Here is a 16,654-nt window from a genome sequence, read left to right as displayed (position 1 = left end):
TTGCTTTAAATCTAGTTCACTCTTGCTCACAGATGAGCTGATTAGAATTGCTGGTCAAAAGTCAAATTCACTGACAGGTTTCCGGGCTATTCAAGACTTTACATGGTAATTATGACAAGATTTTCCTCACAAGGGCCTAATAAGATGCTAAAATGAAGTGAGCAGGAGATGTATCTCCGCAGTAGACAACGTGCCTTGCATGTAAAGAGCTTGAAATTCCTGATTCCAGCAACCTCTTTGTCTGAAAAATGGCTCGAACAGAAAACATGTCATTAAGTTTGTTTTGCATGGGACATTTACCTTGACCCATGGAGCAGTTCTTTGATGGGAAATGTTTGGTTTGGATCTAACAGCCAGCAGACTATTGCTGTATAAAGAAACTGCACTAATAGTTTTAAAATACCAAAAGATAAGCATAGAGTTTCAAAGATTGTTTCACACTGATACTACAATATATACCTCTAAGTGTTCTTTAAAAATTGAACATAACATATTAATCTATTTCAGGCATGTTTCAAGCAAAGAAAATACCCAAGAAGATTTCTGATACGGCTGAAATTAGTTTAGGAACAGGCAGACATTATTATCAGAGTTTTTTCAGTCTGAAAAACCATCTCTTCATTGTGATGTGCATAGCTGCAACAGAGAAACGATAGGGGAGTTTGAAAGAGCCTGAAAATAATTTTAGGTCAAAGGAAATTTAGGCTGGGTAAATAATCTGAAGCAGTTCGTCAACAGGTTTGTCTCCAGCCCAGTTCCCCAGGATACAAACTCTCCAATCTCTGAATCTAACGTTGTCAGTTCATCAGAGCCTCCACTGCAGCACCTCTGAATGACTGGAAGCCCAGTTCTCCAAAACTTGTGTCAATGTGGTAATCCAACAATATCCAGTCCAATGCAACATGTTTTTAGACTGTGATGGACTGGCAACCTGTCTGAGGTGTATGCCCTGCTTCTTGCCCAGTGACAGCTGGATATGGACACCAGCCCCATCTGCATACTACAAGTGTAAGCAGGTACAGATGCTGGCTGGCTGAATGGCTGGCTGGCTGGCTGGCTGGCTGGCTGGCTGGATGGATGGATGGATGGATGGATGGATGGATGGATTTATTTTTAGATAAACCAAAGGCCCCAGGATCAGTGATCTGATCTTCTTCAGTCATAATACACTTCTGATAACTCAAGTCTGTTGCCTTCATTACAGCGCCATGTCATAGCACAATCTGTAAATGCCTGAAGAGAAAAGTCTAATGTTTTAGAAATTATCTAGATTCTTATGGCTGCCCAACTATGTTGGATTACAGTCTCAGTCAATAAATTAGATATTATTTAAAATCTATTTCAATAGCCCAATTCAGATATGTTTAAAAAAGTACTTTCAATCTGACAAACGTGCCACATCAGAACACAATGTAATTCATTGAATGTGACTGTAGCAGTTATTTAAAATAATACATTTCTGAACAGACCAAACTCTTCAATGTTGGAAGCGTAAGCTTTCACAAGCTACTGCTCTGGCAACAGTGTAGCCTACTTGCAAGTTTCAAGGGACTTTCACGATAAATTAGGCTGCCCAGAGAGGGGCTGCAGCAGTAACACTTCTCACCTCACACACCTCTCTTTTGACATTCCCGCTGAATCAATTAAGCACCCTGTGCTGCCTGGGAACTCAGAAAAAGCCCCTGGTGATCACGAAACAGCTTCCTGATGTAATGGAGGGCAACTTTTATCTCTGCTGACTGAGACTGAGACTACTGTAGGTCTATTTCAGCAGACACCAAGAAGCACTTATTTGACTTTCAGTTTGCATACAATAAAATTCTAGGCTATAATGCATTAATTCCTACAATAAACTGAAAGCCCATAAAATGCACTGCTGAACCTTTTTTTATGAATACTAAGGTTAGCCATTTGTTTTTCAAAACGTCTTGCATATTTTCTATTTTTGTTTAAATTTTGTTAGAAACAAACTTAACAGAGACATAGAAACCCTCACTGTGCAAACCCAAAGTCTTTTCTTGAAGAAAAATGTTCTTTCTAAAATCTTCTACCGGTAATTCACAACTAACCCAGTGGTGGTTGTTCAGTGTATTTGTTATTGAAAGAAAATATTTTTGAAACACAAGAATGTGGAGTTGAAAAATTGTTTGTATTATCACCTTAATCTTCTGTTTGAAACTTGTTTACAAAAAAAGTTTAGCAAACATAAGTGTTTGGTGTTTTGTTCACAATGTTCTAAATTAAGCTTTTAAATTAAGATTTGCAACTAGTTTACTTTACATGTGCAATTTTGTGCTAAAATAACTATCTTGAATAAAAATTATGTAAGAACTGGTTTCATCAAAAACATCTCCAAAATGATTTTGCAAAATTATGGCTTTTGCTTTTGACACTTTACTCAACATATATTTTCAGTTTTCAGACATATCTTAGGAGAACCCTTCATTAAATGTTGACCATGCTGTTTATATTCATACAGAGCTGAACATTAATGGTCCTTGAAGGTTTTATGTATTTGTCAGGCTTATAAACTGAAATAGATAACAATAATGTGTGTATGTGAGCTGCTTTTTTCACAGCGTTTCTGCATGTCGCCACATTGTAATTCTTTCCCAAGGACATATTAGAAGATTTTTTTCTAAGGCGCTGACACACACATACACACAAACAAAGCAGATAGCTTCCTGACACCAGGAAGTAGGCCATTATTAACAGCAGTTTCCTCGGTAATGAGAGAACAAAACAATGCGAGAGGGTGTGAGGGACTACAGATTGTGTGCTCTGATAATATTTTCTAGATGCATGATAACAAGATAACTGAGTAAAAGGGATGCTGTGGGCATAAATGGAGAGGAAAAATTCTTACTCCAGACTTTGTACCCTTAATAACAGATACTCTTTGTTCCTGCCTCTCCTCTTCTACCTCTGAGTCATTAACCTGGAACCAACTCTCGTCTACAAGCCATGTTGTGCTTTTTTTTATCAGTCGCTAATCTTTCGTTTATCCAGTCCCAAGACTTCCCCTCCTCTCCAACACACACGCCGTGCCCCACTACACCTATTTCTGTCAATATGAATGCACTAAGCCAGTGGTGTCCAAAGTCAATTGTTTACACATTGAAAACATTTTCCAGCAATGACTGTGTGTGGCTAATTTAAGACGTGAATTAATACGTTGCATACTCTGCCTTTTGAGAACACAGTTCTGAGGTTTTTGGTTTTTATTTTACCCATTTGCTTTGGCTGAGTCCGTTCTTAGCCTTGTCGAATTCGGGTGAGGGTGCGGTCCACACAAGGAAGGAGAAGAAGTAACTTGAGCACCAACACCACAGAAGGTACGATCAGATAGAGCATGTAGCCTGGAGGCCTGTACCATTTGTAGGTTGAGGGCTGAAGAAATTTATTCCAGCCATAGATGTAACTCTGAGCCGTGGAAATGAAAAGAGTGAGATGTCCTAGTTTGGACTGAAAAATAGCACATATGAAGGCTTTACTTAAAACGCTGCAAGAAGAATAGGACATTTCAAAATATAGATGTTTTCACTAACATGATGACAGAGAGACCACAGCAATCAAAAGTGTAAGGTTCCATGTATGAAGCTGGGGTTTGGTGTTTATTTTATCAAATAAATGAATAGATAAAATACAAACTTTTTTAACATTTTCTGGTTATTTTTAACAATAGTTTTACTTCTACGACACCCTGCTTTTGATGAAAACATTATAACCTTTAGATTTATGGGTCAATAGAAGCCAGAAAGGAAAAAGAAATGTTCTTGCAATTTTAGAGACAAATTCTTTTTTAAAAATGTCAGATTTATTTTCTAAAATTTACTAAGGTTAATGTGTGTTTTCTGTTTGCATTTACCATACCGGCTGCATGCCTGCTAAAAGTATGCGTACAACCCGAAAGTGTCCCGTAGAACATCATCTAATATTTACCCATCTAAATGTTAACAGCACACTATTGCAAATCTTGCACCAATTATTTCTACATCTCAAATGACTCCATAGCATGAGTGTCACAACTTAAAGATTTCATATATACTTCATGATATATACTTTATACTTTACATATGTACCACTGCTACAGAAGAAAAACTGAAGTGCTCCACAAATGCAGCAATAACCTAGCAACAACCCTTTCTAATCCAATTTTAAAGCATGCTCTGTCCACACTGATGAAGATTCACTCACTTCACCATGCTTAAAACAATTGCAGTGAGAGGGAAGTCTGACATTGTTTCTGTTTAACTTAAGGAGTTAAGCAAATAATTGTTTAACCAATAGGGAACAATCATAAAATTAGCACAACGCTTTTAAATTTGAGGCCAAGATGATTATACAACAGAATATGAGACAAAGTCTTGTGCACAACTTGTTCTGTCCTGAAGGTGAAATAGTAACAGATTGTACTATTTCAATTTGTTTTTCTCACAATACACAAAGACAATGTAGCATCATGAGTTGAACACATACTTAAAGACAGCAGCTGTTTCTTCACAAATTGCTCCATTGAGAATATACTATTACAGGCCAAATTAATTGGCAAGTTAAGAAATTGTGTCACAGATGATTTAATTTAATTAAACAAAAAATCTATTCTTGAAAATAATGTTTTGCCTTTTCATAAACAGAGAGCATAAAGATCAATTTTCTGTAAAATGAAGGGGCACTTCAATCATTGTTTATTGTTGTGCATCATTTATATTTTCCATTCAGTAATTAAGTAATCAGTAGTGAAGCTGGTGTCAAGGTTAATTTTTCCATGCATATTAGCATATCTAAATTGTGCTTAATCATTATTGTAACATGTTCTAGAAACAGTCTGAGTGCCTCCCAGTGGTCAGACAGTTATCAGCTGCATAAATAAAAAAAAGGCCAAACTCTGTAGCAGTGTCAGCCACTTCAAGCATTTAGCATGCCAAGGAGAGTGTAAGACGACATGAAGAAATGTCATTATCAGGTCGTTGCTGCAACATTTGTGTAACAAATAGAATAAGTTGTAAATGTAGGTGGCTTTACATATAGATTAACAGCGTTTTTGCAAAATACATTTGCTTCAGACTCTTTCATTTAATGAATAAATAATTTTAGTTTTTCCTAGAAATTTATAGTTGCATGTAAACTTTTTTTTCTTCTATTGATAGAATCAACAAGTGCTAAAAGGGACAGAAAATGCAGATTAATTAATTTCACAATGGCAAGATTTTACGTAATACCAGTGGCCTTATTTGAAGCTCAATTTTGAGAATTACTTGGACAACCTGCTTCCATTCAGAGTTTTAGTTTTTGGCTGCATGATTTCACACCCACATTTGCATACAGTGAGCTCAGACAGCACAAACAAATGACTTATATTGATTTTAATGATGATCAGGGCATATCTCACTTAAATATCAAATCCCTCCATTGTGTGCATCAACATGCATACAACCTTTGAGTCACACAAACCATGTCTTTTATAAATATTTGCTGAAAATTGCCATCTCAAGTGCAATGTTTTTCACAACTCCTTTCGCCAGATCATAAGGATTATTTTGACCTATGCGTCTTTCTGTGGGCCTCATTCTGGTGTCTACTTATGGATCTGACCTTTACATAAATAGGCTTGTGACCTGTATTAACAATGTCCCTGCTGGGAATTACACCAGGTATCATAATTCTATTTAATGAATAACTTAACATTTAAAATCCCAGGCAAAAGTCCACCAGGCTTTCACTCTGGGAAACGAGTGCCAGCTACTGCTTTTGGAGAATTTTAATTGCAATCGTAAAAGAAGTTGGAAAGTCAAAATATAACCCTCTACAAAGGTACTTAAAGATCTTTTCTGCTGATTGATTTACTCCACCTGTCTGATAACGTTCATACACGTAAAGGTGAAGTACACACTCACACACACATTCACATTTCCAACAGAGCACTGACCTGAATAAAGTTGAATTCTCTCCAGCTGAGGGATCCGCCTACAGAGGGCAAGGATGTTAGTCCTAACAGGACAAAAAAGAAAAATCCCAGGATTCCCAGTGATATAAACGAGTCTGTGCCCCACGCCTCAGTATTATCAAAGTAAAATGGGGCGGTTTTATTGTTCTTCATCGAAGAAAGAGAGAAAGAAACAAAGAGGCCAAGGAAGAAAGAAAGGATCAATGCAAGTTTTATGCCATGTTATTCTTGGTACATGACAGTTAAAAAATGTGATAACTGGTTTGGGCCAGCTTGCTGTACCTCATCCACCACCCCTGAAATGAGTTTGTGCCTGACAGAATAGCAAATAGGAATGATGAATGTATAGATGACATGCAGAAAAGCACAGCCAAGTGCAACAAGACCCATCTGCTTCCTGCAAAGCATCCAGCGGTCCAGCCAGTTAGGGAAACGCCTGGAGAAAGAAAAACCAAAGGCAAATAGTTTAGCATTACATTTCTACAACATTTCTACAATTTACCAAATTGTAAAAATAATATATTTTTCTTATTATATTGTTATTTGTATGATGATCCGACCTGTATTTGGTCCCTCTGTAGAGCTGAAAAAAAAGCAGCAATCGCACCAGGCAGGTAACAGAGAGACAGCATAACAAGTGTCACAATTGGAAACACCTAGAACACAATTTTACAAAACACCCTTATTATACCAGAAAAGACTTGACATCAAGGACAACTCATGACCTTGTTGGCCAGGGACAACATGATTCGATATGAGATCTCATCTTTCTTTTCAACATAAGCATAGATCACATCTCTAATGAGCAGGTAGAAGGAGAAGAAGGCAGTGAGGCCAACAGCTTTGGACAAAGGCAGCCTCCACTCCGGAAACAGAGAGCCTTTATCCAGAACAGTGAGGCCCAGTTTGGTAGCCAGCTGTGCTACTGCCTGCTTTGCTTCTTCACTTTCTCCACACAGGAAGACATGCACACAGTTTAGGTAACTTCAGAAATATGCAGGAGGAAAAATATTTGGAAGATGTTGTTGGCAAGAATTTAAACTCCGAAAAAGATTGAAGTATCCTCAGCTCTTACAGTTTTATTCTTATTATTCTTATATTTTCTGTTATATACAAAATAAATACATAATACCCGAAATTAAAAGAATCATTTTGTAATAATTTACAAGTTTCAATATTATTTACCAAGTGATTTAAATTATGTTTGTGTTACAACAAATAGTTTTAAACTTAACATGTGATCAGACATATTTAATTTGTTCAGATTTAGATGCTAAAATACTCGTAAAAATATCAGAGATGTATATATGTCTTGTTATGCAGTTGTTGTTTTTCTTGTTTTCCACCTGGGCATCAATTCTGCAGGAAACTCCACTTCCCAAAAAGGTATGCAAGGTTGAACATTTCTAAACTTTAACGTTTGAAATCAAAGCTTAAATTGTGGGTTTCTTAACATATTGTAATCTGATCTCATTAACCTAATGAGTTAACAATGGTAGCAGTGCTAATAATAAAACAAAGGAAGACTGGAGCAATTACAACAAGTGCAACTATATCTAATCATCATTACCAATATTCGTCATACCAAATCATGCTTTCAACATAAATAAGCTGTTTTCTATTCAACTCTAAATGACAGTAAATGTCTTTGTTTTGTTTTTCCTGCAGAACCATTTTTGTTCATTTTGTTTATTTGCTGAAAATGTCAGTTGATCTGTTTAGAGTAAAATCTAGAACATACCTTACAAATAAAGTCTGTCTGAGGACAAACCCGTCTTTTGTTTATCTGCCAGTCTTGTATCACTCATTTTGAAACTGCTTTGCATTGTTTAACTCTGTAAGGACACGTGTCTGCTTCATAAATACTCAGGATTTAATCCCATTTTTAGATCTTACCATGCTGACGCTGATCATTTTTACCTCTCAGCTCTGGGATAAGATGATTAAGCTGTTTGTAAGAAACTGAGCACTGCAGAGCATTGGAGAGAGCAGTCTGACAGGCGTGTGTGAGAGTCGGAAGGATAGAGCACTTTTCCCCAGGTGTGTGTATAAGTGGACTGGGCAGTCAGCCATGTCTGCCTACATTACTGCACCAGTAACAGCAGGGGACGGCCGACAGACTAAATCTCCATCTGAATGTAAATGTGACAGCGCCACAGCCCCGCTGTGGATCTAATCAAATTGCTGGCCAGGGAATAGTGCACATTTACAAGCATGTATGTGTGTGCATGAATACATACTGTGACTACATGTGCAGTAAGAAAGACATTTGGAGACACATCTTGTGTTCTTTACCTGTTTTCAAAGAAACAGAGTTCAGCAGAGGTGTGAGTGATTGTGTGCGTGTGCGTGCTTGTGTGTGTGAAAAAAATGTTTGCGCTAAAGAGGATTTGAGGCAGATTCAGGTTTGGTCTCCAGAGGTTCCGGCATGTTTGTGTTTCTCCCAAAACAAACTGAAATGAAGGCTGCAATAAACAGTGGGCTTTCAACTTTCTAACATAATAAGGTGTGTTTGCGTGTGCGTGTTTTTTTTGTTGTTTTTTTTGTTGCTGTTGTTTTTTACAATGTCCTCATTTTCTTTACTCCTCAGATGGAAAGTTGATACAATCAGATATCAGCAGGAAGGCAAATGAAATGAATTCCATTTCCAAGTTGTGCGCAGCGTATGACGAAGTAATCTTTTTTATGTTTACAAATCGGAGAGGCACTTTTCCCAAAGTACAACAAGGGATGAAAGCAGGCACTGTTTCCAGGTTTGATGTCAAGTGTTTCTCATCTTGAACAGATCAAGTTGGTAATCTCCTCCCTGTTACTGCTCTGTCTTTATATCTTTCCTTCCTGTCAGCTAAAGTGTTTCTTAATGCCTAGCAGCTTCCTGGTGTTGTTTTGCCTTGATCCCACTGATGATCTCTAAAAGATTACTTCCTTTTTACCTGTTTTCCTGCTAAAAGTCCATTCTGCAGGGCCCAGGTAGACGGCGTGTTAAGACCTTTCACCACAGCAGCACTGGGAACCAGCCTGAAGAGCACACAGCATTTTACTTTTCATGGTTTCAAAAGAAATCTGTCTTAACATTTTTATGTTTTCCCTGAAAGTCACAGTCTGGCAAATAAAACCTTTAATCTTTTAATGTTTTTCTAACATAATAATACATTTTGTGCATCATTTCTTATCATTTCAAGTCAGGGATATATTAGGACACCCCCATGTTTTTCCCACATAAAACGACTAAAATCCCACACAAATGCATATCGCATCAGGTGAAAACGATTACTTTTACAACATCACTACACGGCGTTGTAATGGAGGCTTGCCCTGTTTCAACTACAGTTTTTGTTCCTGACATTTGTTTTGCAAGGGAACACTGTGGTAGGAATAAAAGAGCAGTCTGAGGACTTCATAAAGAAGAATATGTTAGCCTAAGAGTCTAGCAAGGAATTTGAAAAAGGTTTAAAAGAATCTCAAATCTCATTTTCACTTCAAGGTGCATGTAAAACACATTCTGAGCAATTCCAGCATGCCCATGTTTAACCACCATAATAACCTGAGAGCAGAACATAAAACGCTCAAGCAAGTCTCCAAAAACTAAAATGTCACATGAAAGTTCATGTTTGTAAAGTCAGAAAGAGACTGAACAAGTTTAACTGCCAAGGATGGCATGCAACAAGTAAAACGCTGTACATGGTGGTCAGACACTGAAGTTTTATGAAGAAAAAGCAAAGGCCATGTAATTGATAAAAGAATCTAAACTTAAATTATTTGCTTAGCAATACGGCTAACAGCTGTCTTATCATGCAGAGGACATTATAATGTACAATCCTAAAATGTATTAGTTTTTCTACTGCATTCTTTTTATAGTTTGTTACCTCTGCAAGTAGACAGCATTGGCTTCTGGTTTTGCCTTTCTTCAGGTTGTTACTGAGATCCACCAATACCTTCAAAACAAAATACATTTGAAAGGTTTGTTTCAGAAAAAAGCCACCTTTATAGATGATCAGCTTATATTTCTCAATAAAGAGGAAAAAATCAAGGAGAGTGAATACATTTGATAGCAACCGGAAATATAAGCAATCAAGCCATATTGTTAGTTTGTGTTTATTTACCTTCCTTTTAAGATCATGCTCCATTGTTGTCAAGAATTCATAGAGTTCACGATGAACACAAATAAAGATTAGGTGAGAGGATTGGACTGCTTCTACATAGGTCCTCACCTGTACAAAACATGTATTCAGCTCTTCAACAAATAATTTGTAACATAATTACATGCATCACACACACATGTTTGTCCCCTTTTTCCAGTTTTTGAGAGAAAAACTCCAGCTCCAGTGATGTGTACCTGAGCTCCCTGCGGCAAGGGGCCACAGCTGTGTGGTCTTCTGCTGCCATAGCCAGATTGGAGCAGTTGGAGGCCCAGAGAGCGCCCCAGGTCCCCGGTCCCAAATATGCACAGCAGCTCTGGCTCAGAGGCAGCTGCCATGTCCAGAGGATGCAGTGATATGCCGTTTTGCTTCGTCTCCTCAGATTGGCCTCTCATCACACTCATGTTTGGATTTTTAGAGTCTCCATGCTGTGTAGATATACTGCTGTGGAGTCTGACCTTTACTCCACCTCTCCCCTTTCCCCTTTGACCTCTGTCTGCATGACATAAGAGACATGGGTTTATATTTATTACGCCCACAATCTACAGCCAAGTGCATGTGTGATGGAGTGTGCCAGCAGAGCAGCCTCAATTTCATTAGCAGTTTTCTTCTTATTATTCTGTTAGGATATAATAATAATAATAATAATAATAATAATAATAATAATAATAATAATAATAATAATAATAATAATAATAATAATAATAATAATAATAATAATAATAATATCATTATAACATCTTGGTTATTTTAAACTGTGCTACAAAACAGCACAATGTTTTAGCAGTAATTGAATGCAGAACCCTCTACACTCCTCAGTGAAAATAATACCTACAGATTCACCATTTTCTTCTCTTTAGATATTTATCCCTTCTGAGAAACACAGACTGCGTTATCATCCTTGTACTGCCAGAATCTGATTTTCATATTTCACGAGTAAAAAAAAACAACATTATTCTTCTGCTTTCCAGGGCTGCCATCTTTTATTTCTTGTGTTTCCACACTAGACACGATGCCATGTGGGAGATCCTGGCCCACGTATTCATTATCATTTCAAAACCTGCTGTTCCAGCCAAATGGCTAGAAAGACAATTTGTGCAAATTCAGTGTTTCGCTGTCCCCGTGGCTAAAACATCTGCAAAAATGTGACACCAACAGACTCAGCAGAGCAGAAATGTAGCCTGGCATATATGTTACTGTTTTGCATGTGGTTGTTTTGCTTCGCAATTTACTGCATGCGCCTATAAGTTTCTGGTCGCGTTTGTGTGTGAAGCGGGTCAGAACGATCAGAGCGAGGTCTCAGCTGTGATGTGCTGCACCTGGGAAGCTGGCTCTGCAGACAGGGCGACAACCTGGCTGTAGAAACGACACACAAAAATCACATCAAATTTACTAACTGTTTTGCACAAAAATACTCTTTTCCATAAAAAGCAGCAATCACACTATACATATACATCTCCGCCAATGTTTATGGGCGATAAGCAGCCTACCTCTGGAGGTTTTACAGTTGGGTCCATAAGTAAGGCAGTAATGTCTACCTAGGGGGATATTGCAGCAAAATGAAAACCCTTTTATGCCTAACTTTTAAGGCATTCATTCAGTTGTCGTGCTGTTAGAATGTACCTGATAGTACATCCACTATAATGACTCATTTACTTGCTATGCCTCTGGGAAAACTCCTTTTTCTTGATCTACTCGTGTTCTTTCCCCACATTCCAGTCTTTCTGTGCAGTCGCAGCAACACTTTTCTTCCTCTTTAGCTATAGCTGTTCAATTAAGAACCTCTACTGTATGTCCACAAAATAATATCTATTGAGTCATCGGTGTAAATGTATCCAGAGATGTTTGTCATGGTGTCATCCGAGCCCATGGCCTCTGCCTCTAGAATGCGTGTACAGATTGACTGTTACCTTCCCAGTGGTTTCAAATACTTCTTGAACTTGTGTGTCGATCTGACTTCAACATTAAATGCTCTTTGAATGTTTCAGCCACTGGTGCAGCAAATGTGTCTCCAGCAGCTGATCTGAAACAAGTGAAACTGATCAATGTCCTTATCATACATTGTTCTGCAGCAGGGCCGGCTCAAGGCACAAGCAAACTAAACCGCTACTTAGGGCCCCCGGGCCACCAAGGGGCCCCCTCAGTGAAGCTGATTTATTATTATTATTATTTTTTTTTTGTAATAATTTCTGTGTCATTTTAATATCAAAAACACACAATTTCATCATGAAGTGATTTGTTTTTACAATAATATATATTTGATAATGTATGTAGAAATCATTATTTTATGGATAAAAAGAAGACAAAAATTGCTCTTGGGGGCCCCTGGGGGCCGCGGTAGGTACCGCACTATTTTCCATCAATTTTTTTCTTTGTTTTTCAGGAATGACCATAGGCAACTTCAACTTTGTCACTAAGTCCAAACTTTTGAGAGCTTGGACTTAACTCTCGAAAGTTAAATGTCAAATAATCTTTTAACATTTAACAATTATGCACTCAGTCATTCTGAAATATTCTCACACTTCATTTTACACACATCATGAAAGAGTTTCAGTTTGAGATGAACAATCCCTAAACTCTGATAAATCTCTTTGCGTCATTCTGACTTTCAAAAAGCATAAATAAGAAATGTTTATTTTGCAATTTTAGGAGACCAAAATGAAGAACACACCGTACATTTACAGCACGTTTTGATTGCACTACCAGCAAGAACAGGTCAGAGTGAAATGATGTGCCGCTCATGAATAGTTCTAGTCGGAAATTAAGTGCGAGGTTCCAGCTGTTCCCAGCCATCAGAAGACTCTGGAAAGGCCTGCAGGACATATGATTTTTGAGGAATTTCTGTTTGATGATTGCTGCTGTGCTACTGCATTGCATATGAGCTTCAGATGTAAGTTCTAACTGAGCTCATGGTATCTTGGTAAAAAAAAAAAAAAAAATGAAGAAGAAGAAGAAAAAAGCTGAATGTAATAAAAGATACTGCACAAAGTACAAAAAAAAGGCACAGAACATCTCAAAGAGACTGGGGCACTAAAAAGAGACGCTACCAAAATGAACAGGAATTTCGCAAAGTAGAACAAAGACAATTATAATAGCCAGAAGTTTCCAAAGCATTCGCATTAATATTCCATTAATATTCTATTAGTGGCTTTCTAGACAGGAAAATTGGGAATGGTCATCATTAAACACTGAAAACTGCTTTAAGGAGATTAAGAAACAGTCGGATTAAAGAATATCTCTTTCTTTGTGGATACACTACTTTTCTTTTGAGGAACTAATTAGCTTGTGTGCAAATGATTGTCTGAGTTCATTTTCAATGACACCAAAGAAACGTCATGGTGTCTTCCGAAAGTATTCATGCTCCTTAAACTTTTCACGTTAAATTAACACTGCAACCTTTCACAACATGCAATGAAGTGAAACCAAAGAATGGCTTATAAAAGTCCATAAAGTAAGCTGTGCATTTGTATTTTGTCTCATTTAAGTCGAGGTTCATCAGTAATGAGCTCTATCCAGCTTCCCATTAACTTTGTCCAGCCTCTCTGAAGAAGGCTGATTTTCCCACAGTATGTTGCTGCCACCACTATGTAATAATGTTTGCAGAGTATTTTCAGGGCAATGTGCATACAGATTTATTTTTATTATTTTCATTTTTTCCATTTTGGCTAAAAAGCAATATCTTAGGCTCATCTTGACAGTTTTTTTTTCTATATCAATGGGGTCTTAACACAAAAGCATGCCACACTTTTTAGATTTTTGTTTGCAATCCTTTTTCCTATTGCTTCTTTCTACACTATCCTGAATTGGTGTATCACATAAATCCCAATTAAATGTCAAAGATTGTTGTGAAAAGGTTCAAGTGATATGGATAACTTTGCACGGTTATGTGCATGTTAACAGGCTGCAAATGTAAAATTATTGCTTCCATTATCAGTAACAGGCATGCATGCTGCACCGAATATCCCAACTCATCCTCTACGTCTGCTTTAGCGGTTTGAGCACAGGCAGCACATTTGAAGTCGAGAACCTTATCTGGCAGGCCACGCAACAGGAATAGAAGGCGGGAAGAAGCTGCATAAAAGTTCAGATTTAGAGATTTTCTTCTTTTGTCCTCTACACGTCGTTGCAGAATTATACAGGCTTGCTTGGATTTTTTTTTCTTAGGGTTCATCCTTTCAAAAACAGGGGAGAAAGTGTGAATGCCTCCACAAAGATGATGCTTGGAGAGAAGGCTTTGATAATCCTTTTGCTTCATCTGACTTCTTCGCTTTCACTCACGCCTTGTGTCTCTCTTTTTAAGAATGGGGGAGAGGATGAAACGGAACAGCCCTTTTTGATTTGTGCTACTATGAGAGCCCAGATTAAAATCTGCCACATATCAGTCGTCCTATAAAATGATATCTTTGACAAACAGCTGTGGCCTGCAAATAGCATGCGTCCACGCAGCCCCTCCTTGGAGGAGGCACAGCCCATTATGAGGCTGAAATATGCCTAAAGAATTTTTCGCCTCATCTCCTCAGCCATGCTTCCAGTCAAGTGAAACAGCTGACAAGGTAGAAAAAGCCTGACACAGAAGTCTAATTCTGTAAGGATGAAAACCCCACACTTACCAGAAATGCAATTTAAAGGTCTGTTTTTGGGGGGTTTTTTTTAGAGATGGCAATCGAGGGTAAAATAATTTTTTTTAAAAAAGTGTGGAATAGGCACCATGCAATTTTCACGAGTGTAATGAGCAGTGAGATGATTAATGATGATTAGGTGAGTTATTGTTTGAAACCTAAAGCGGACAATGGGATAAAAATTGCTCTAATGAGCATAGAAGCCATTTGTTCTCATTTCTCTTCAAATATCCTTCATAAATTTAGTGCTTTCAAGAGACTGTGCTCTCAAGAAACCATAATCAGTGAAAAATAAAAAGCTTAAGCCAGCAGGTCTGTTAGGAGATCAGCATGGTCAGTTTAATCAAGACCTACTCTCAGTTTAAGTAAATCTGTTCATGTGTGTCAGATTTATAATGTATTTGCAATGCATTCTGAATCTTTTCCAAGGTTTTCCCACTTGGTCACAAATTCCGGCAAGAGCCACATTATTTCTAAGAAAACCCTCACGATTATCAAAAGGGAACAAGAACAAAAACATAAAAATAAAAATCCAACAAGGCCAAGTGAAACTGCTAGTATCAAAAGCATTTCTTTATTCATATGTGATAAAACTGTGTTTTATGGCCATATTGTAAATAAAGCTGCTCTAATTCTCATATTTTGTTTTCAATGTCAGACATTGGGAGAAGAGGTTCTAGACAGACACTATTACAGTGTCAAAAATAAACCAGTTGAGAATTGTTTTTTTTTAAATCACTGAATCTTGTCAATTTTATGCCAGATAAGACCTATCTAATGATTGGTTAACTGGAAAACAGATTAAATACCTACAAAGAAGATCAAGTAACTATACTTTCCACTGTAGAGCAAACAGTGGAGCTCTCTTTGTTACCTATATACTTAGGGCGTGATGAATACTGAATACTGTCCTCACGTGGTCTGTGCTGTGTGTGAAAGGTGTGTGCGAACACTTTGCGTCAACTATTTGGATAAACAGACAGACAGAGTTACTTAAATTTTGTTGTCAGCAGTCAAACTGCTAGATAATCTTTTCTATAATTGTTTTATTATAAAAAAGAATTTTATGTCTGTGCCATTGCTATCAACTGAGCATTTCAGTCTACCGTACTTCCTTAACTTGAATTTCAATCACATTTGAAAACTACTGCCAAGCTTACCAGATGGTGCTGTAGTGTTTCCCGGTTCTTGTTTTCACTACTAAGGTTTGCACCTCTAACTGAGTTGTTAAGGTTCTCTGCTCTTCTCATTGTGTTGTTTACCATTCTTCCTGCTGTTGCTCTATACTATCAGTGGATGGGGTCATTAGGATTTTTGGAGAGGTTTATGACTTTTGGTGCCGTGCTAATGCTAATAGGTTTCCCTGTGATGTGAATGTGTGTGGTGGGGGGGTGGATGGCTGGCAATACCCTCACATTATCCTGTTTCCTGAAAGAATACAACCAAGCACACTGCCAGTGCTGATAAGACACAACAGATTGTTGTGCATGCTGCTGTCTTGAGTACGTTTTCCATTGGTATGGTGATGCACTCATTGTCTTCTACAGTAATCTCTTTCAGCTGTACTGTTATTTTCCATTCTTTGTATCTCAGTTATGTTCCATTGTCTTGAACACTGTAATGCTTTGTATTACCTAACAGCTCACGGCTTGCTAGCAGAGATAAGAACATTTTGCAGATATATTAGTGAAAAGAATGACTGAGTGTAATGTAAAATATTCATAAACTGCTATAACAGATTTTTTTTTACACTGTTTTCATTATGAACATTTTACAGTAGTTAACAGATAAATTGAAGAAACATAGAAAAATGTCATTGGGCACTGAGTATAAACAGGAGCCTCTTCAATCTGGAGTTTTCTTTTATAAGTTCGCTGGCATGAATATTCAAATTTAATGTGTATGTATACAAAAAACATAGGACACATTTAGAGGCCTGTCTCCAAGTC

The 16,654-nt window shown here is 37.5% G+C and overlaps 1 pseudogene; it reads right to left on the bottom strand.

The window, feature by feature from the left end:
* Positions 1-3,255: 3,255 nt before the first annotated feature.
* Positions 3,256-10,490, bottom strand: LOC122831107 (annotated as a pseudogene).
* Between the last annotated feature and the right edge of the window lie 6,164 nt (positions 10,491-16,654).

Source organism: Gambusia affinis, linkage group LG05 (assembly GCF_019740435.1).
Source record: "Gambusia affinis linkage group LG05, SWU_Gaff_1.0, whole genome shotgun sequence".
Classification (NCBI taxonomy): Eukaryota; Metazoa; Chordata; class Actinopteri; order Cyprinodontiformes; family Poeciliidae; genus Gambusia; species Gambusia affinis.
Note: the sequence above shows the minus strand (reverse complement) of the source record. Positions and strands in the feature narration are given on the sequence as shown.